The following is a 20880-nucleotide window of genomic DNA, read 5'->3' as shown; positions in this document are numbered from 1 at the left end:
CTTCCTGTACCCAGTCCATAGCCCTGTAGGTAAGAGCACTTAAGGTGCAGATCCAGGTATATTTTAAAATAATTTAGCAGGCGGGATTCTCCCATCCCGCGGCAGAGTGTCCACGCCGTCATAAACGCCGTCGCGTTTTACGATGGTGTGAACGGGCCGCTGCCAGGAGTAATTCTGGCCCCCTACAGGGGGCCAGCACGGCGCTGGAGCGGTTCACACCGCTCCCGCTGCCGATCCTGGCGCGAACTGTGCGCCGCGGGATCCGCACATGCACAGTGGCCTCCTTCAACACCCCGGACGCAACATGGCGCAAGGCTACAGGGGCCGGTGCATAGGAAAGGAGGCCCCCAGCTTGAGAGGCCCGGGTGGGCCCCGATCGCAGGCCAGGCCACATCGGAGGCCCCCCCTCCTCCCAGGGTCAGACCCCCCCTCCCCTCCCATAGGCCACCACCCGACCCTTCAACGCCGAGGTCCCACCGGCTCAGAGCAGGTTAGAACGGCGCCGGTGGGATTCAGTTCTTTTCTTACAGCCGCTCGGCCCATCCGTAGAGCGACCGGCACCGCGCCAACCACACCGGCGCCAATGGTGCCAATTATCTGCTCTGCGGAGAATCGCGTGCCGGCGCCAGTGCAGCGTGGCCCAGTCATGGGGATTCTCCGGCCCAGCCCAGGGCTGAGAGAATCCCGCCCATGGTCTCTGCCTCCTGCACCAAAGAATTCCAGACTCCCACTACCCTCTGCGTAAAGGGTTTTGACTTATGTCCCCTCTACCATTCAGCCCATCGGGTCTGCACCGACCTTTGGAAAGAGCACCCCACTTAAGCCAACGCCTCCGTAACCCAGTAATCCCACCTAACCTTTTGGACACTAAGGGATTTAGCATGGTCAATCCACCTATCCTGCACATCTTTGGACTGTGGGAGGAAACCGGAGCACCCGGAAGAAACCCATGCAGACAGGGGGGGGGTAAAATGCAAATTCCTCATAGACAGTCACCCGAGGCTGGAATTGAACCCGGGACCTTGGAGCTGTGAGGCAGCAGAGCTAACCACTGTGCCACCGTGCCAGAGGAACTAGTTATATCTCTTGGGACTAAAGGGTTCAAGGGATATGGGGAGGAAGGCAGGATCAGGGTATTGAACGTGATGATCAGCCATGATCATAATGAATGGCGGAGCAGGCTCGAAGGGCCGAATGGCCTCCTCCTGCTTCCATTTTCTTTGTTTCTATGAGGACCTCCTGTGACAAAGATAGACTGGAGAAGTTGGGACTGTTTCCCTTGGAGAAAAGAAGGCTGAGGGGAAATCCAATAGAGATACTCAAAATCATGGGGTGGCTGGACAGTGTAGATAAGGAGAAACTGTTCCTGATCATAAAAGGAATGAGAACGCGAGGACACAGATTTAAAGTAATTTACAAAAGAAGCGAAAGGTTATACGATTAAAAATGTTATCAAGCAGTGAGTGGTTAGCCTGTGGAATGAGGCAGGTCCAATCGTGACTTACAGAAGGCAATTCTGAAAAGGACAAATGTGTGGGTAGAAGGCGGGGGAATGGCATCAAGTGAATTGCTTATTCGGAGAGCCGGTGTGGATACAATGGGCCACCTTCTACACTCTAAAAAGTTCTGTGATTCTGCCAAATTGTTAACAACAGTCTATTTTTCACCACCCCTCTTACAAAGACGGCCTTGCATTGCAATACGTTTAGAGGGGACCCCCATGTGGCTGTGTGGCACTCCATCTTCAGAAATCCTGTCTTCCCACAGCCATCCAGAATGCGCCCACGCCACCATGGGGGCCCATTGCTAAAATTAAATGAGTCCTGATATCCCAGTCGAATCATCGGCATCAGAGTTGGATCCTTCTTCCATCCTAATCGTGCAGGTACAAGACCCCTGAGGATTTTGGGGGCCTCAATTCTTTTTCTCCTGAAGGGGTGGAAAGCCTCGGTCCTCGTGTTCTATTTGGCCCTCAATTCAGATCTCTTTCGTGGAACTGTTGCTGGGGAAAGAAATTAGCCAGCGCATCGTGCCAATAGAATTGTCCGCAAGTTTACATTCCATGCATATGCCAACGTTCCTGGGATCCGCATGATATCAGAGTGTTACACCTTCTGACTGTTGCTGCTTAGGCTCCCCGGATGAAATGGAACTCTGTGAGTCAATCCACCCATTCAGAAGGTTTCATGTGTACAGAATGACTCATAATCCCTTACAATCCTTGGAACTGAATTGCATATCACAAGGTATGTGGCGTTATATTGGTATTATCTTTGTTTTTCCTCATGTGTTTTGGTGCCAAAATTATGCCCAGTTTCCAGTACTCCCAAGGAAGACCCACCCAGCTGAAATGATTACCCAGCGACATTGAAGACTCTTTATTAATGATGTACTTCGACAAAGAACATTTGTGAAAAGCAATTTTCTTTCAATTAGTTGTTGCCGTTTGGGAATTTTGCAATTAGCTCAAAAATGAGTTTGCCTCTTTGAAGAGACGACACCATTTGTAATTTCCCTTAATTTGTTTCCTTTTTATCCTGAAGGTGGTTAATTCGGGATGCATCATTTCACGGAAACTGGCAACCCTCCAGAGCCTCGCCCGCGTGTTCCTTTTTGCCTGAGCGTAGAACGGGATTATTGACAAATTATTTAGGAGCAAGGGCAGGGGCAGCACAACAAAACTTTTGGTTTGATCTTTTCGCTGTGTGTGTGTCAGTTCAATCAAGAAGGTGTGACGGTGAAAGGGTGATGTCAAAGGTGCAACAGCAGGGCACCGAGAGTGAACGCAAGCAGAAACTGCAGCACGGTAGCACAAGTGGATAGCTTCACAGCGCCAGGGTCCCAGGTTCGATTTCCCGCTGGGTCACTGTCTGTGCGGAGTCTGCACGTTCTCCCCGTGTCTGCGTGGGTTTCCTCCGGGTGCTCCGGTTTCCTCCCACAGTCCAAAGACGTGCAGGTTAGGTGGATTGGCCATGATAAATTGCCCTTAGTGACCAAAAAGGTTAGGAGGGGTTATTGGGTTACCGGGACAGGGTGGAAGTGAGGGCTTAAGTGGGTCGGTGCAGACTCGATGGGCCAAATGGCCTCCTTCTGCACTGTATGTTCTATGTTCTAAATGATCACCAGCAAGTGTGATCAGCAGGGTTTGTGCATCAAATGCACCATCAGTGAGCTTCGCATTTAAACCTTTGCATGTTTGCATCCCCATCTTAAATATTTGCAGGTCAGTCCAGCTTGGTTAGATGCAGAGTGAAATTGTCCTCACCCTTACACTTCCCTCTGCATCAGCATGAATGCTCCTGCTTATTTTGAGAAGGTCTTGAGAGAAGAAATGAAAAATCAGTCAACTCCTGAGCTCTGTTGAGTGACCATCTCTAGAAAATTGAACAGAATGGGTAATGATTGAGGACAGAATCAGGAGCCGTGGCTGATATTTCTCCTCTCTCAGTGTAATGCCAGCCCAGAAGGATTAATCCAACTCAGCATAGATTGGGGGCTAGACTTTTAAAATTTATTCTTTCCTGGGATCTGGGCATCGCTGGCTCGATCAACATTTTTTGCCCATCCCTAATTACCCTTGGAAAGGCGGTGATGAGCCACCTTCTTGAACCACTGCAGTCCATGTGCTGTAGGTACACCCACGGTGCAGCTAGGGAGGGATTTTCAGGATTTCGACCCAGCAACAGGGAAGAAACTGCGATATATCTCCAAGTCAGGATTGTGTGTGGCTTGGAGGGGAACTTGCAGCTGGTGGGATTCCCATGTGTCTGCTGCCCTTGCCCTTCTAGGTGGTAGAGGTCCTGGGTTTGGAAGGTGCTGTTGAAGGAGCCTTGGTGAGTTGCTGCAATGCATCTTGCAGATGGTACACACTGCTGCCACTGTGTGCTGGCGGAGGAGGAAATGAATGTTTAAGGTGGTGGGTGAGGTGCCAATCAAGCAAGTTACTTTGCCCTGGATTGTGTTGAACTTATTGAGTGTTGTTGGAGCTATACTCATCCAAGCAAGGGGAGAGTATTCTATCGTACTCCTGATTTGTGCCTTGTAGATGGTGGATAGGCTTTGGGGAGTCAGTAAGTGAGTTATTCACTGCAAAATACCAAGCCTCTGACCTTCTCTTGTAACCATAGTATTCATTTAGTTAGTCCAATTACGTTTCTGGTCAATGGCAACTCCTGCGATATTGATAGTGTGGGATTCAGCAATGGTAACGCTATTGAATGTCAAGGGGAGATGGTTAGATTCTCTCTTGTTGGAGATAATCATTGCCTGACACTTGTGTGGGGCGAATGTAATTGACCACTTATCAGCCCAAGCCTGAATGTTACCTGTGGTGATATGCCTGCAGATATTACATGTACTCAGCTGTGCAACCTCCCACCAGCAGGTGGTGTCAGACATCAGTCATGTGACATCCGGCTACCAGCAGAAGGTTGTAAGGCGTACATGAGGACAGTCGCACATAAGGGTAGTTCCAGGAGAGTGTAATGTAACTCTATGATAACTTGGTCTGTATCTGATCATTACTTTACCACATGTGCATTAATAAATCCTAGTTCTGGCTAAGTCACCAGCAGTTCTGTAGAATCATTGCAAGACAAGATCAAGGAACACAACATTATCCAGACTTTGTTGCATTGGGATATGGACTGTTCTAGTATCAGAGGAGTCGTGAATGGTGCTGAATATTGTGCAAACAGCAGCAAACATCCCCATCTTCTGACCTTATGATGGAAGGAAGGTCATTGATGAAGCAGTGTTGTGCCTACAACACTGCCCTGAGGAACTCCTGCGGCCGTACCCTGAGACTGGACATTGGGCTATATGGCGTAGATTCATACAACATAGTGTATTGATGACCTCACCTTAAATTACAAATCATTTTCAGAATTTGAACGAGGTAACACTGGGGTGTGTCTTGTAGAATCAATGGATGATGGTCCAGTTGACCCTGGCTGATGCATTGCGTGCAAAGTGAGTCCCTGTGAAAGGACTGAAAACCATATTAAAATGCATCAGTTGATGTAAATGAAACATGTTTAATTCCAGCATAGTGCTTAACACTCAAGGCAATTTGGCAGTGAATAGGGCTCAGTCAAACCCCTCCAGGAAATGGACACGAACAATACGTTTCTCATACTTGATGTTGGTTCCGTTCAAACAGACGTTCCGCTGATGTTGGAAATGAGAAATTCTTTGCAAATTAACTCATACATCCTCACTATTCATTATGACATTCGGAGGCTGTCCAGCCAATCATGATTCATGTCTGACATTTGGAAAATAAAATGGAAATCAGTAAAAATGTTGTCTACAGTCAGGAAGGGGTTTGTGAAGAATTGTACTCAGTAGCAATGTAAAATTCCATTTTGTTCATCTAAAGGGAGGGATTCCCCTCCCCAACGTTGCCCCTTTTTGTCATTTGGAAGGGGAAAATGGTCGCCCTCTGCAGTTCCCCAAGTCAGGTATTAAGAAGGTTAGATGCAGAGTAACACTCCCTCTAATGCACTCTCTCTACCCAATGTCAACAATATGTCTTAACCCCAGCATCATTGCACACTATTATTTTCCAGGTCAGTCAACTTGTGGTTTTTGCTGTGTGCCAATTTAGTAACCAAACCTGTAAGTTCCCCTCCAAGCCACACACCATCCCAACTTAATAATAATAATAATAATCTTCATTGTCATAAGTAGGCTTACATTAACACTGCAATGAAGTTACTGTGAAAATCGCCTAGTCGCCACATTCCGGCACCTACTCGGGTACACAGAGGGAGAATTCAGAATATCCAAATTGCCTAACAAGCATGTCTTTCGGGACTTGTGGGAGGAAACCGGAGCACCCGGAGGAAACCCACGCAAACATGGGGAGAACGTGCAGTCTCCGCACAGAGAGTGACCCAAGCCGGGAATCGAGCTTGGGACCCTGGAGCTGTGAAGCAACAGTGCTCACCACTGTGCTACCGTGCCGCCCGTACAATGACTTGGAATCAGTTCTGAAGGGTCATATTCAACTCGAAACACTAACGCTATTTCTCTCTTCCTAGATGCTGCTGGATCTGCTGAGTATTTCCAGCACTTTCAATCCGTATTTCTGTATATCACCGTTCCTTCACTGTCAGAATCCTGGAACTCCCTCCCCAACACCACATGGACTGCAGCGGTTCAAGAAGGCAGCTCACCACCACATTCTGAAGGGCAATTAGTGATGGGTAATAAATGCTGGCATTGCCAGCGATGTGAAGAATTGCTCGCTCCAGATGAACAAAACAGAATTTTGCATTCAACAGTCCAACTCTTTACGAATCTCCTCCAGACTGTAGAGAAAGTTCTGACAGTTTTCCATGTCATTTTCCAAATGTTTTTGTAATTTTTTTCTTTATTCGTTCATGGGATGTGGGCATCACTGGCTGGAACAGCACTTATCACCCAACCCTGATGGCATTTGGGCATTTATTGCCCAACCCTGATGGCATTTTAAGAGTCAACTGCATTGCTGTGGGTCTGGAGTCTCATGTAGGCCAGACCAGGTATGGATGGCAGATTTCCTTCCCTAAAGTGCATTAGTGAACCACATGGTTTTTTACGACAATCGGCAATGGTTTCATGGTCATCATTAGACTTTTAATTCCAGATTTTTATTGAATTCAAATTCCAACAATTGCCCTGGTGGGATTCGCCCCTGAGTCTCTGGATTGCTAGTCCACTGACAATACCACTACGTCACTGCCTCCCACATTTGCGCATGGGATGTAGGCATTGTTGGCTGGGCACCCATTTATTGCTCATCCCTAATGCCCTTGAAATGAGTGGCTTGCTCGGGCAAGCCACTCATTGCTCTTGAGCATTCAAGATTACTGTGGGTCTAGAGTCCTGTGTGGGCCAGACCAGGTATGGATGGCAGATTTCCTTCCCTAAAGGGCACTATTGAACCAGATGGGTTTGACAATGGTTTCATCATTAGCATAAGACTCATAATTCCAGATTTATATTGAATTCACCATCTGCCATGGTGGGATTCGAACCTGGATACTAGGCCAGTGACAACACCGCTATGTCATCACCTTCCCTGTCAGACATCATAGATTATCATAGAAATTACAGTGCAGAAGGAGGCCATTCGGCCCATCGAGTCTGCACCGGCTCTTGGAAAGAGCACCCTTCCCAAAGTCAACACCTCCACCCTATTCCCATAACCCAGTAACCCCACCCAACACTATGGGCAATTTTGGACACTAAGGGCAATTTATCATGGCCAATCCACCTAACCTGCACATCTTTGGACTGTGGGAGGAAACCGGAGCACCCGGAGGAAACCCACGCACATACGGGGAGGATGTGCAGACTCCGCACAGACAGTGACCCAAGCCGGAATCGAACCTGGGACCCTGGAGCTGTGAAGCAATTGTGCTATCCACAATGCTACCGTGCCGCCCCATGACTACCTGAACAGCCACTTCCCTTGAACAAATAAAAAGAATTAGGAATGGCAGGCCCTTACTCTCTTGTAATTGGGTCCAGACAACCCGGCAAGAATTTTCCAGCCCTTCACACCAGCAGAATCTCCCAGTCCCGCTGGTGTGAGCGGAGATTTCAGTGGCTCGCCGATCCCACCTTCATCCCATCCATGCACTCTGGATTTTTACCCAATTTCAAGAAGTGAAATTATAATATACTCATGCAATGCACCCAGTGACAGGTTCAATAAATCAGATTGAACTAACTTCAAGGTCTGGAGTATCTTTCAGTTAAAGCTGCATCCAGTTGCAGCCTGTGTTATCTCAGTGTGCTTAACACGACACACGGTAGCACAGTGGTCAGCACAGTTGCTTCACAGCTCCAGGGTCCCAGGTTCGATTCCCGGCTTGGGTCACTGTCTGTGCGGAGTCTGCACGTTCTCCCCGTGTCTGCGTGGGTTTCCTCCGGGCGCTCCGGTTTCTGTCCACAGTCCAAAGATATGCCGGTTAGGTGGATTGGCCATGCTAAATTGCCCTTAGGTTAGTTGGGGTTACTGGGTTCCGGGGATAGGGTGGAGGTGTGGGCTTGGGTAGGGTGCTCTTTCCAAGAGCCGTTGCACACTTGATGGGCCGAATGGCCTCCTTCTGCACTGTGAAATTCTATGATTGTATAAAATAAGAAGGGGCCTTGATAGAGTTTTCTAGGAAGGAGCTGTTCCCCTTAGAAGCGAGGTCAACAACCAGGGTGCATAGATTTAAAGTAATTGGTAGAAATATTGGTGCAGAGTTGAAAGGAAATTATTTCACCTGGAGGATGGTGGGGAACTGGAATTCACAGCCTCAGAAGCTGATGGAGGCAGAAATCATCATTGCATTTGAAAAAGACCTCGATGAGCATTTGAAGTGCACTCCAGGAGTACTGACCAAGAGCTGGAAAGTAGGATTCAGCTGGGTAACTCTTTTTTTATCAGCTGCCTCAGACATTGATGGGCTGAATGTCTTCCTTCTGCAACCAAAATCTGCAGTTGCTGTGAATGGAGGTTGGTTGAGGCCAGGATCGAGTGCGATGCCCGTCACAGACTCACAGCCAGGACGCATATATTGGCAACTTGGGCAAGGGTGACCAGCGCCCGTGCAACTGTGCACCGCTCTACCAGCATCAGAAGGGAAAGGCTGACAAAGGAAATGCCAAGTTTTGTTTGACTTGGCAAAATGTGGTTGCACTCTATAGAGGAGAAACATTTAGTAATTGTGTCATAGCCTCTTTATTCTGTGCGGTGTGAAATTCCATTCTCCAGGGCGCTGAGGATTGGCGAGCATCCCGTTAAATTAAATTTCAATTTGGACAATTAAGGCTGACTCATCTTCATCTTGGAAGAGGATTTAACCGTGCCCTCTGCAGTAGACAGAAAGGACCTTGCCTCAGTTAAGCATTAGGGAGTTATGAAAAGATCACCAATGTCTCATTCAACAAGTGCTTGTAAACAGTAAATGCCACAGGATTAGTAAAGCTATGTAGCAGACCCTCTTAATCCACATCAGATGGCTAATCCTTTACAGTAATAACCCTCGTCGAGACCTTTGCAATCAAGCACAGATTTGTGCTTTGAATTGAATTAGCTTCTGGTGAATTAGCAGGCCAGGAAGAGAAAGTGGGGGAAGGGGGGGTGGAAGGATTTTGTTAATAATGCGGAGAAGACCTTGGGAGATCAGTGTGAAGGTCTTCTGAAAGATAGGATTAGCAAACTAATGTGACCACACGTGATTGCTAGACTCAGGCTCAGCTTTAAGTGTTTGTGTTTTGCTTGGGGCCAAAGGCTGATAAATGCGAGATTTTCCTTTTAAAGCCAGATATTTTGGATACAGTGCAGCTCCAATATAGTGTCAAGTGTCAGCTTAATAAAAAAAAGTAAGATATCATTGGCAGAATTATCAGTTGTTTATATCAAATCACTGAGCGGCCTCCCAAACGGTACAATGCCTTCTCAATTCTTCCTTTCCACCTACAGCCTGGGTTTACAAAACCCCCGACGGATGCCATTTAACCATCACCTCATCTTTAGCTTGCCTTCCCTCCCCTTTTCAACATTGGCGATGTCCTGCTCTATGAGCTTCGACCCCTCACCTCCCTTACAACAGCCGCTGTTGTGGTTCATTGTGTAAAGGCTTTTGAGATAATGTGAGACCACATGATCTGAACGTAAGTGTTAAAATATGCTGCGTTTGAGTCAACCTGGTGGAGAAGGCGACCCAATTTTTCTTGCCCAAATAAATCATGGTTTTGCGTAGACTTGGCGTATGGGTCGAGCCCCTGCTCCACTTTTCAGCCGCAGTGGGCTTTATTTGCATTGGAAGCCAACCTCAATCTTCCAGCACACAAATGCAAGCTTTACTTAACAGTACCGGGTGCGAGGATCCAGCAAGCAATACAGCCTATGTTGTGAGGATGCGTGGGAGATTATGACACGCCCACTCTTTGCAACTGCTGCAAGTGACATTTCAAAATGGCAATCACATACACGCTGGCGGTTCACTTTTACACTTGGTGTTTACGTCCATCTCCATTTTTGGAGATCTTTTGAGGCGTCAAAGGTCAATTTAGCTTAACTCGGGAACAAAGCAGAATAAAGATGATTTCTCGAGGTATGGTTTATTCAATTGGCCAATGCAACTAAGGATACAAAGCCCATGTGCATTATATGCATGGAGGTACTGGCATGTAGAGGAGATGTTTCAGATTTTGAAAGAGAAGTTTTGGTGGGAGAAAAATTCCTTTTGGGATTTGGATCCCAGAGACAGTTATTAACTTACAGCTGACTCCAAATTAAAAGATTACGCTGCTGTACCTGAGCTGTGATACCACATTAAAAACACATCAAAAGCACATGAGGCTGTCAGCATCCTGGTGTAGCATCTCCCAGAAGTATCCAGTGCTGAGTAAAACAAGCATCTTGGTGCCATTGCCCTTCACGACGACCTACACGTGCGAGGTTGGATTTTCCGATTTTCCATTGCTGAAGACGGCACAAAGGAACTGGCTGAAGTCTGCACCTGATGTGCGCATGGCCCTCTCCTCCTTTGAACCTGATTGGAGTGAGATCGTGAGGACCAAGCAGGCTCCCCTTTCGCATTAAAGGTAAGCGCACGTGGCATGAGTTGCAAATGTCGGCAGGTGGGTCATGGTGGGCCCTTAGTGTTTGGTGGGGTTACTGGGTTATGGGGATAGGGTGGAGATGTTGACCTTGGGTAGGGTGCTCTTTCCAAGAGCCGGTGCAGACTCGATGGGCTGAATGGCCTCCTTCTGCACTGTAAAATTCTATGATGAAGGTCATGTGGTTGGCAAAAGTTGGTCTCGGGGAAAAAAAGTTTGAAAAGCACTGACCTAGAGTATGGATTTTAAATACAGCACTCTTGGCATCAAATCAGTAATGCCCACTAATTTAACATTATCAGCAGTCGTTCTCTGCTCGCATGCCACCCGCCCCCCCATTACTAAGATGGTGCCCTGCAACATTTTTTAAAAATTCATGGAATGTGGGCGTCACTGGTTAGGCCAGGATTTATTGTCCATCCCTAATTGCCCTTGAACTGTGTGGCTTGCTGGGCCATTTCAGAGGGACAGTTAAGAGTCAACCACATTGCTGTGGGTCTGGAGCCACATGTAGGACAGACCAGGTAAGGACGCTGGAGCGGCGTGAACCGCTCCAGCGCAGTGCTGCCCCCCTGTGGGGGCCAGAATAGGTCGTGTCCAGGCCCTGTTTGCGCCGTCGTGAAACACGACGGCGTTCACGGCGGCGCGAACACGCGGCCTCAATATCGGAGAATCGCCCCCCATGGTACTTAAGAAAGATCTACCTGATCCAATTTAGCCCCAAAGTCTTCTCGCAGAGGGGTGCGTATATCAAATAGCCCACATGGGAAGAAGAATGCCGTCAGAACCAAGAAGGAAACAAATTCATTTTTGCATTTTGTAGGTGTAGGAGATCTTTGGGATCATCCCAATTATTTGAGGTGATCCATTTTAATCTTATGTTTCTAATCATACCGAAAGGTGGGGAGGGAAAAGGGTGGTGGTCAGTGATTGCCTCAGGGAGCTAGGAAGGAATTTCCCAGAGGTTTAATTTTCCCCTGTGAAATTAGCCACGCATTTATGCTCTTTACATATTTTCTTGCCCCCCCCCCAGGGGTTAACGCCATGAACCAGTTGGGGGGGAATGCTGGATGTGTTTCACAGGCTCAGTAAAAGGGTGACATTTAGATAGCTCTTTCGCATCCTACTTCCCATATGTTATTGCACAATGTAAAAAAATTAACTTTACTGACACTGGCTCCAGATCCGCGAATCCTTTCGGAGCACGCAAGAGAGAGGAGCTGAATTATATACAGGGGGCGCGATTCTCCGATGCCGCGCCGGTTGGGAGAATCGCCTGGCGCGCCATTTTTCCACGCGACGCCAGTCCGACGCCCTCCCGCGATTCACCCAAGCGGCGAGATCGGCCCCGTCGAGTCCTGCGCGGCGCAGGCCGGAGAATCGCCCGAGACACCCAAAATGGCGATTCTCCGCTACCCCCGCTATTCTCCGGCCCGGATGGGCCGAAGTCCCGTCACGCCGTCGCCGTTCACACCTGGCAAATAAAGTCGTCAGCCAGTCATGCTGGCTGACGCTGAGCAGTGAGGAGGTGAGTGGACTGTTCCGGAGCTCCTGCATACCGGGTCGGCTTCCCCGAGCACGCTGTGACCAACGGGGGGGGGGTGGCGGGGTGAGGGAGGGAGTGGAGGGAGGGGGGGGGAGGGGGGGAGTGGAGGGAGGGGGGGGAGGGGGGGAGTGGAGGTGGGAGGGGGGGGAGGGAGAGTGTGGTGGTGGGAGGGGGGAGGGAGAGTGTGGAGGTGGGTGGGGGGGAGGGAGGGAGTGGAGGTGGGAGGGGGGTTAGTGAGGGAGTAGAGGTGGGAGGGGGGTGAGGGCGAGTGTGGAGGGTGTCGTCCATCCGCAGATGCCACAAGTCAGCCGCCCTAATATGGCAGGACGGTGAGGAGGACACGGCTGCAGGTTGTCGTGTGGCTGATGGGCACAGGCGACTGGCACACTGGTGAGGAGGACGGTGTGAACTGACCATTGGATGCAGACAGTGACCAGGTGTTAGGCTGGCTGCGTATCTGCAGCGCGACCAGGCCACCGGAGCACACGGGTATCCCATACAACCCGGCTGGCAAGGTGTGGAAGAACCTCCTTGTAACATGTCGTTTCTCTGCCCCCCACCAACCTCCTGCAGGTCACCATGTATGCCAACCAGACAGCGATGTCACTGCTGTGGTTGGAGCCGCAGCTCTGCAGGTGGCCATCCGGCAGCGTAGACTCAGGCGGCCCACAGTTGCTGCAGATGCAGCGGTTGCCGGTGCAGCAGAGGGGATGGCCGCGGAGTGGCCCGTCGGCGCCGCGCAGGCCGCAGGCGCTCAGGCCCGGAATGTCCAGGGGGATGCCGAGGGGACCATTGATCCCCCCCCGACGGCGAGGAATGCACAGGAAGCGGGCACTGATATCGGAGTGCTGGGGGTGGGGGGGGAGGAGACACTGATGGTGGTGCCAGGGCATCACAGGCGTCCAGCAAGGCCGAGGGTGTACCGTGACAGAATGTCGTCCGAGGCCCTACCGGACATCACATGCAGGAGGAGACTACGGTTCAGCAGGGAGACGGTCGCACATATATGCCACCTCGTGGCGCACCTCGCACCACTTGGAACGGGTGAAGGACACGCTATACCAGTCTCCGTCAAGGTGACGGTGGCCCTAAACTTTTCGCTACCGGTTCCTTCCAGGCGCCGAGCGGGGACCTATCCGGGATCTCACAGGCATCGGTCAACAGGTGCATCAGGGCCGTGACCGACGCCTTGTACGCCATCGCGGACAGGTATATTAATTTCCCCGAGGACCGAGCACAGCAGGAAGCACGGGCACGTGGATTCGCCAAGGTGGCCGGGATACCGATGGTCCAGGGTGGCAGCGATGGTGTGCACGTTCCCATGCGCCCGCCTGCAGACAACAGGGAAGTGTTCAGGAACAGGAAGGGGCATACTCCATGAACATTCAGGTGGTGTGCGACCCCCACATGAAGATCATGCACGTGTGTGCAAGGTACGCCGGGAGTGTGCATGACGCCTACATTCTGGCACAGTCGTTCATCCCCGCAATGTTCGATGGATGCCCCCCCGGCTGAGGGGCTGGTTGCTGGGCGACAAGGGCTATCCGTTGAGGTCATGGCTGATGATGCCAGTACGGAGGCCTCAGACCAACGCGGAGAGCCTATACAACGAGGCCCATGCAGCAACCAGGGGTGTGGTGGAGCGGTGCTTCGGCCTGCTGAAGATGCGATTCAGATGCCTGGACCGCTCCGGAGGGGCCCTGCAGTACCGGCCCGACAGGGTCGGTCGCATAGTTGTGGTCTGCTGTGCGCTGCACAACATTGCCCTGCAGAGGGGAGATGCACTGGTGGAGGAGTCGGAGGGAGGACCCGATGGCACCGGAGCTAACGCAAACGAAGGGGAGGAGGAAGAGGGGGAGGAGGAGGAGGAGGAGGAGGAGGAGGATGGCGTGCATCAGGGTGGGGGAAGGGCGCAGGACACTGACACTGCCCGGGTGCTGGTTACGTCCAGGAGGTTGCACGACGGTACCGTCGAGGAGGACAGCGGGCATGGTTCACGCACTGTGGGGGAGGGACCTACTACTACGTCTAGATGTCTCCCCAGATGGTACAGCAGGAGTGGAGGCGGACTGCTGAGAATCATGCCCTGCGACATGGCTCCCCGACAGCACACGTTTTCTGTGGCGGCCCGGCTTCGATGGGCCAGGCTGCTCGGCGGGCGTGCTGGGTGGCGTGGTGCCACCCTGGCTTGTCCGCTGCCCACCAGATGCGCCAGGGACGGAATGGGGGGGAGGCCGAGTGGTCCGGGACGTCCCTTGCTGGATGTACCGGGACGGGACCCAGAACCTCCTCCTCCCTCGGGGAGCCCGGTAGCCCCTGGGCCTCACTGTGGGACGGAGATGCGATCGGAGGCATGCCCCGTCGCACCACCGACACCTGGCGCTGCCAGTCCTGGAGGCCTGCAGCGGTATCGACCACGGTCCGAATGCTCGCAGAGACGGAGCCCAGGGAGTGCGACATTCCTGCCATGGACTGTGCTATCTCAACCTGTGAGTGCGCTACGCCATCCATCACGTGCGCCAGGCGGTCAATGCTCTCCGCGACTGACTGCTGGGACTGTGCCATTGCTTGCTGGGACCGTGCCATGGCATGGTGAGACTCGGCCAGGGCCCGAAGAGCGGCGGCAATGTCCTGTTGGCTCTGTGAGATGGTTGCCTGTGAGAGGCCTGGGCCATGGATGACCCGTGCACATGAAGCCCAACGCCTTGCAGAACCTGACCAATGGCTGAAACCATTTCACCCATTGCCTCCACCGCGGACGCCAACCGTGCGATGTCGGCCTGGGTGGCTACGATGAGCGGCACCACACCCTGCTCCTGGACGCGAATGGACTCCTCCAACTGCGTGTGCAGGTCCTGGAAGATGGTCCTCATCCCGTTATTCAGTCCCTCGGTGTCCACATGCATCGGTTGTCCGGGTGGGTCAAGTGCATCCAGGAACCCGGGAACCGTCTGGGCGGCAGCTGGGCCTGGGCTGCCCTCCGACCGTCCAGCCCCTCGGCTGCTCCAAACTCCACCTGCTGTACCTGCTCGGCTGTGTGGCGCGCACCAGACCGTGATCCGGGAGCCTCATCACTTATCTGCCCAACCGAGGTGAGTGTCTCTGCGATGGTGGATGGTGTGAGAGACAGCAGTGCCGCTAGCTCAAGGTCATCGTCCGTTGGGAAGTCTGGTGTGTACTGGTCCCCCTCATGGCCCGGCGCATGGTGCATGTTGCCCTCCAGGCGAAACCGTGGACTGTGTGGCCGTTCTCTGTGCGTCATCGTCACTGTCTGTCCTGTGCCCCTCAGTATTGTCTCTGTCCATCGTATGTGCGTCACAATTAGGCGGGTATTATCAGGCATGCAGATATAAGCTATATTAATGCTGGGTGAGGAGACAGTTGGAGCCACGCCATGGCATCTATCTAGGGGGGGTCCCGGTGCTCATGTGGGTCGAGTACAACGTTGTGCACCCTGAACCCCACCCCCCCACCCCCCCCCCCCCCCACCCACCCCCACCCACTTCCCCCCCCCTCGTGCCCAGGGGGGGGTTGTTTGTGACCCGGGGCACCCTCATGGCACTTACCCTGGCAGCCCGAGTGAGGTTGTGCTGCTTCTTCCGACACTGCTCCCCGGACCGGGGGGTGTGCCCCACAGCACTCACAGCGGTGCCAACTTTATGCCAACCACGCCTCACCGTGCTGGACGGCTGGCGGTGCCCACGTCTTGGGCAGAGGGTGGCCCTTCGGCTTTCAACCTCATCGAGGAGGGTGTCCAGGTCCGTGTCCCGGAACCACGGTGCGGCTCGTCGGGGCTCAGCCATCTCTGCTCCTTCTCCTCCTCCTGGGTCCTTCCGTGCGCGGATCGCACCATTTATGGCGCAGCGCTGCGTCATTCAAGCGTCGCGCGCTTACGACGCTGCTTTCGTGCCACGCCCCCCCCCCCCCCCGAGTTTCTCGCGGCCCTGCTCCTAACCCATTTTCGGGCCCTGAATCGATCGCGATCGGGGCCGTTTCGCGCCGTCGTGAAACTCGACGGCGTTCACGACGGCGCGGGCACTTAGTCGCGGGAGCAGAGAATCGCGCCCAGGATGTACCGGGGCTGAGGATTATGCTCAGAAAATCAGGACTGGGACAGGGAGGAACATGTAGGTGGACCGGTGGTTAATAGAAACCAATTGCGTTCAACTCAACCAAGGAATGCAAGTCCTGGAACAAGTGGGTCAAAAATAGGTCAAGGGCGGCCTGCTCCACGCTGATTGTGCTGATCAAGAAAGCTATGATCCACAATTAAAGTCACTACAACAGTTTATTTGATTGCTAACTTCTGGTCCAATATCCGTAAAACAAGGTTTTGCTTTGTACACCACTTATAATGAGGGATGGGCTCTAATTAGCTCGGTGGGGACCATTTTGAAATTAGCTATCCCACCATGCATTCATAGTAATCTAGATATCTTTGTTTACGTCCTGATTATTGGGAAGACAATCAAACTGCATTCCAGTGTGGGAAAACATTACAGTCAATTCTCAGATCTTAGATTAGATTCTGTATTTTTGTTTATTTTTTATTATAAATTTAGAGTACCCAATTCATTTTTCCAATTGTGGTAGTATGTATTGGGGTTCATGTGGGACTGGAAGCCCTAATGTCATTGGCTGACAGATCCCGGGTCCTGGTTGGCCGTTGACCTCAAGCTCCGCCCTGAAGGCGGAGTATAAGGAGCCGGAGTCTTCCCCCGCAGGCCAGTTTACTATCGAGCTGCGGGGGAACAGACACGCTTAATAAAGCCTCATCGACTTCACTCTATTCGTCTCACGGAGTCTTTGTGCGCTACACCAATTAAGGGGCAATTTAGCGTGGCCAATCCACCTAGCCTGCACATCTTTGGGTTGTGGGGGCGAAACCCACACAAACACGGGGAGAATGTGCAAACTCCACACAGACAGTGACCCAGAGCCGGGATTGAACCTGGGACCTCGGCGCCGCGAGGCTTCAGTGCTAACCACTGTGCCACCTTGCTGCCCGTTTATGTATTATTATGAGCTTGAAGTTAAAGTGTGTTGTTTGTTCAATTTATGGGTTGATCGACGTGTGAGCACTACTTTTGCCCCAATTTTGATCTATTAATTCTAGTCCCGACTAGTACAGTCCTCCAGTCTTCCTTGCTGCTCAAACTGGATAGTGTAATCTTTTTCTTTTAAATTGCACTTTGGAACATGAAAACAGCAGTTCTCAATCTCAGTAAGGTCAACACTGGAAAAGGAATGAGCTGAAACCTTGTGGAGGAAGGCAGCGTCGAGTCAGCATGGCTTGGAACTGTCCAGTCCCTATCAGGGTCGTAGACAGGCCTGGCTAAAAAGACACATGCCTTTTGTTTGCAGAAGACACCAAATGATGCAGGAAGGTTTAACAAACAAAATAATGCTTAAAAAATCACCTATCCCCAAGGCAGTGGTATTCATAGAATCTGCAGTGCAGAAGGCAGCCATTCAGCCCATCAAGTCTGCACCGGCCCTTGGAAAGAGCACTCCAATTAAGCCCACACTTCCAACCTATCCCCGCAAAGCAGTAACCCCACCTAACCCTTTTGGACACGAAGGACAATTTAGCGTGACCAATCCACCTAACCTGCACATCTTTGGACTGTGGGAGGAAACCGGAGCACCCGGAGGGAACCCACGCAGACACGGGGAGGACGTGCAGACTCCACACAGACAGGGAATTGAACCTGGGACCCTGGAGCTGTGAAGCAACTGTGTTCACCACTGTGCTACCGTGCTGCCCATGGTAGGAGCACTACAATTGGACTCACCAAACCCAGGCTATGGAAAGCTTTGAAATATCACCTTACCGTCGCCTTTCTGATTTCCGTCCAGTAACTTATGTGAGAAAGTCCAAGAGGGGGACCGGGTAGTGAAATATCTGTGATATTAGTGCGACCAGCTGTGAAACACTGCTCCAGATTTTGGTTCCTGTTGAGTTTCAGCTGATTACAAGTATCAATTGTGTGAAGTCAAAATGACTTCCGCCCATGTATCGACACTAGAAGGCTGGACCCGGTTCACAATACCGTCCCACAGCCAGATTGCTCACCAACACATATTGAAGAGTCTCGTGTGAAGAACAGACATTTTAGCAAGGCACTGAGGGTGTCTGACATGATCGGGCCGAATGGCCTTCTTCAGCGCTATACTAATTCTACACTGCAACATTGGTTAGTGCCTTCAGGAGAGAATGGGAGGAAATATTCAAACGCTTGACATTGGAAGCAGAAAGGGGCAGATTTCAAACATCTCTCTAGTAAGTGACAAATAGGCTGAAATGCCCAAAGCATGAGGAAATAGTTTTTCCTTTTTGAGGAGTTGAATTGTACAAACATCATCCCCAATCACCCCATGCAGGAAGCACTTGGAAACCAGAAGAATCAATAGCGCTTGAAAGTATAATGCTTTCACCGGACTATACTTGTGGGTTTTGTTCAGCTTTTTGAACTACTTCCTTCCCTCGACCTTTGTCATCACATTGCTAATAAGAAGGTCTGTAAAAAGACTCCATTGCATGTGGTTAAAGAGTAAGACCAATGTCATTCATCAAACCCCTGCTTAAGCTGCCGTTAATCCTTTCAGCCTCTGAGAATCTGTCCTGCAAGAACGCAGAAATATATGTGGATAAAAATAACATACTATCTGAAGAACTGTTGTTTTTAAATCCCATTCTTCATATGGAATGTTAAGTCCAGGCCACGATGGAGATCCTTCGTTTAATAAATATCAGATACCACAGCATCCTCCTCAATTGTTTCTCATCCTGAAATTTAAGCTTTTTAAAAGAACATAGAAACTGCCTTGTCCCTGATTCTTCAAAGACAATTCAAAATGGCTGCATTGTTTAGCTAATATATTAAAATATTGAATAGTGGGAATCAGACATGGGTCGGACTGCCTCTGATCTTTTATGTTCTTTATTAATGGCTTGTAGATTTGGGCAAATTTTTGTGATAATCCCTGGGCCAAAATTCATCATTCACGCAATGGGATTGAGGGGGAAAGAGGAGAGGAAAGCTTCTGGTGTTCGAAGGAAGCCTCATTGAAAAGTGAGAAGCGAGTCTTGATAAATTCGCAAATTGCCTTCAGAATGCTGGATCGATCAAATATTATTGATTCGCTCACCAACACGAACTGTCCAAGTGAGGTGTGACCAGTTGCACGCGGCTACTTTCTGAAGCAGAGACGAGAAAATTGGAGAGAAAAAAAAGAGAAGCGATATCGAGGCAGATGTTCGTTCCGGGTGGTCGCGTGAAGTGAGTCACATCAGGTCGCCCACCAGACCCACACAGCGTCAGATATTCAATTCCATTGACTGCAATGGAACTGAATATCAGTTGCTGCATGTGTCACACACATTCTGGGGCCAATGTTCATCTTCCAGCCAGCCTCACTGGAATGGATGGTCAAGCCATCGGTCATCTTGCTGATTGTGGAATCTTGCTGTGCGCAGATCAGCTGCCACATCTCCTGGATCGTAACAGTGACAACACTTTGAATGTGCTTTGCTGGCTGTGGGAGCTTTGGGGTATCCTGAGGCCGCGAAGGGTACGGGAGCAGTGCTGGGGAGGGGTTGGTCACTGAATAATGTTGGTCAATCTGAATGCCAGAGCTGATCCAGCAACAGAGGCTGGTAATTCAATGCAGAAAAGCACTGGGTGGGATTTTGCGGCCCCACCTGCTACCAGGATTGTCTGGTCCCGCGGAAAGTCAATAAACGTTTGGCTGGGCTACCGAATCTCCCTCCATTACAAAGGAGACGGAAAACCCTGGCCGATCGCTCAGATCCTTCCTACGGCACGACATGAACGAGGTGAGGTATTATCAACAGAGCTAACAGGACCATGAAGAGGCTTGTTACTGAGTGCCCAACTATCTAAATTTTAACAACTTCTACCATAGAATCCCTATAGTGCAGAAGGGGGCCATTCAGCCCATTGAGTGTGCACCAACCCTCTGAACGAACACCCGACCCAGGCCCACTTCCCCGTGTAGCCATGTAAAATGGCTGCGTTCCGATTAATCTGGCCAAAACCCAGTTTAAAAACGGCTAACCCGAAAGACTGCTGGTAAAAGCAGCCAAGAAGACACAAGCAGGCAGCTGCAGACAGTTTTGCATATTTGGCTCTGGGAAGTTAGCCCAGATCGATACTCAGGGCTATCAACAGCCCATCAACCCAGGTATTTGCAGTTGCATTCAGGACTGTTTGCAGCCCATCTATCCAGACATCTGCAGTTAAATCGGCTATCCCCGGGAACAATTGCAACATATTAGCAATTGAATACCGGGCCAGACCTGTCGGCGCCTGCAGTGGCCGAAACAAAGACAGGTGAGCGACCACCCCCCGATCGAGGAATTGCCTCACCATTGGACACATCGATCCCAGAGATTGGGGACAGATCCAATCACTTGGGACTCAGGGTCAAGGGCCGCCCCGGGACGCGGGAAGCCCCTGGGCCCTATAAAAGTGGGGGTCCAAGTTCAGATCTCTCTCTCTCTCTCCTCTTCGCCTGCTCGAGACCTTCGCAAGAACAGCAACCGGCAACAGTAAGTTTGAATCCAGCGATCGCTATCCGGTAGAGACACCTAGCCACCGACCTGTAGCAGCCTTTTGGATCCCGCGGGCCAGATCTGATTGGACAAACCATTCGTTTCCCTGACCTGGTGGGCTCTTCCTAAGTTAAGTATTGGCCAGTAGTGA

This window comes from Scyliorhinus torazame, chromosome 12 (genome assembly GCF_047496885.1).
Source record: "Scyliorhinus torazame isolate Kashiwa2021f chromosome 12, sScyTor2.1, whole genome shotgun sequence".
NCBI lineage: Eukaryota > Metazoa > Chordata > Chondrichthyes > Carcharhiniformes > Scyliorhinidae > Scyliorhinus > Scyliorhinus torazame.
The sequence above is the reverse complement of the archived record's forward strand: the minus strand, read 5'-3'. Positions refer to the sequence as shown.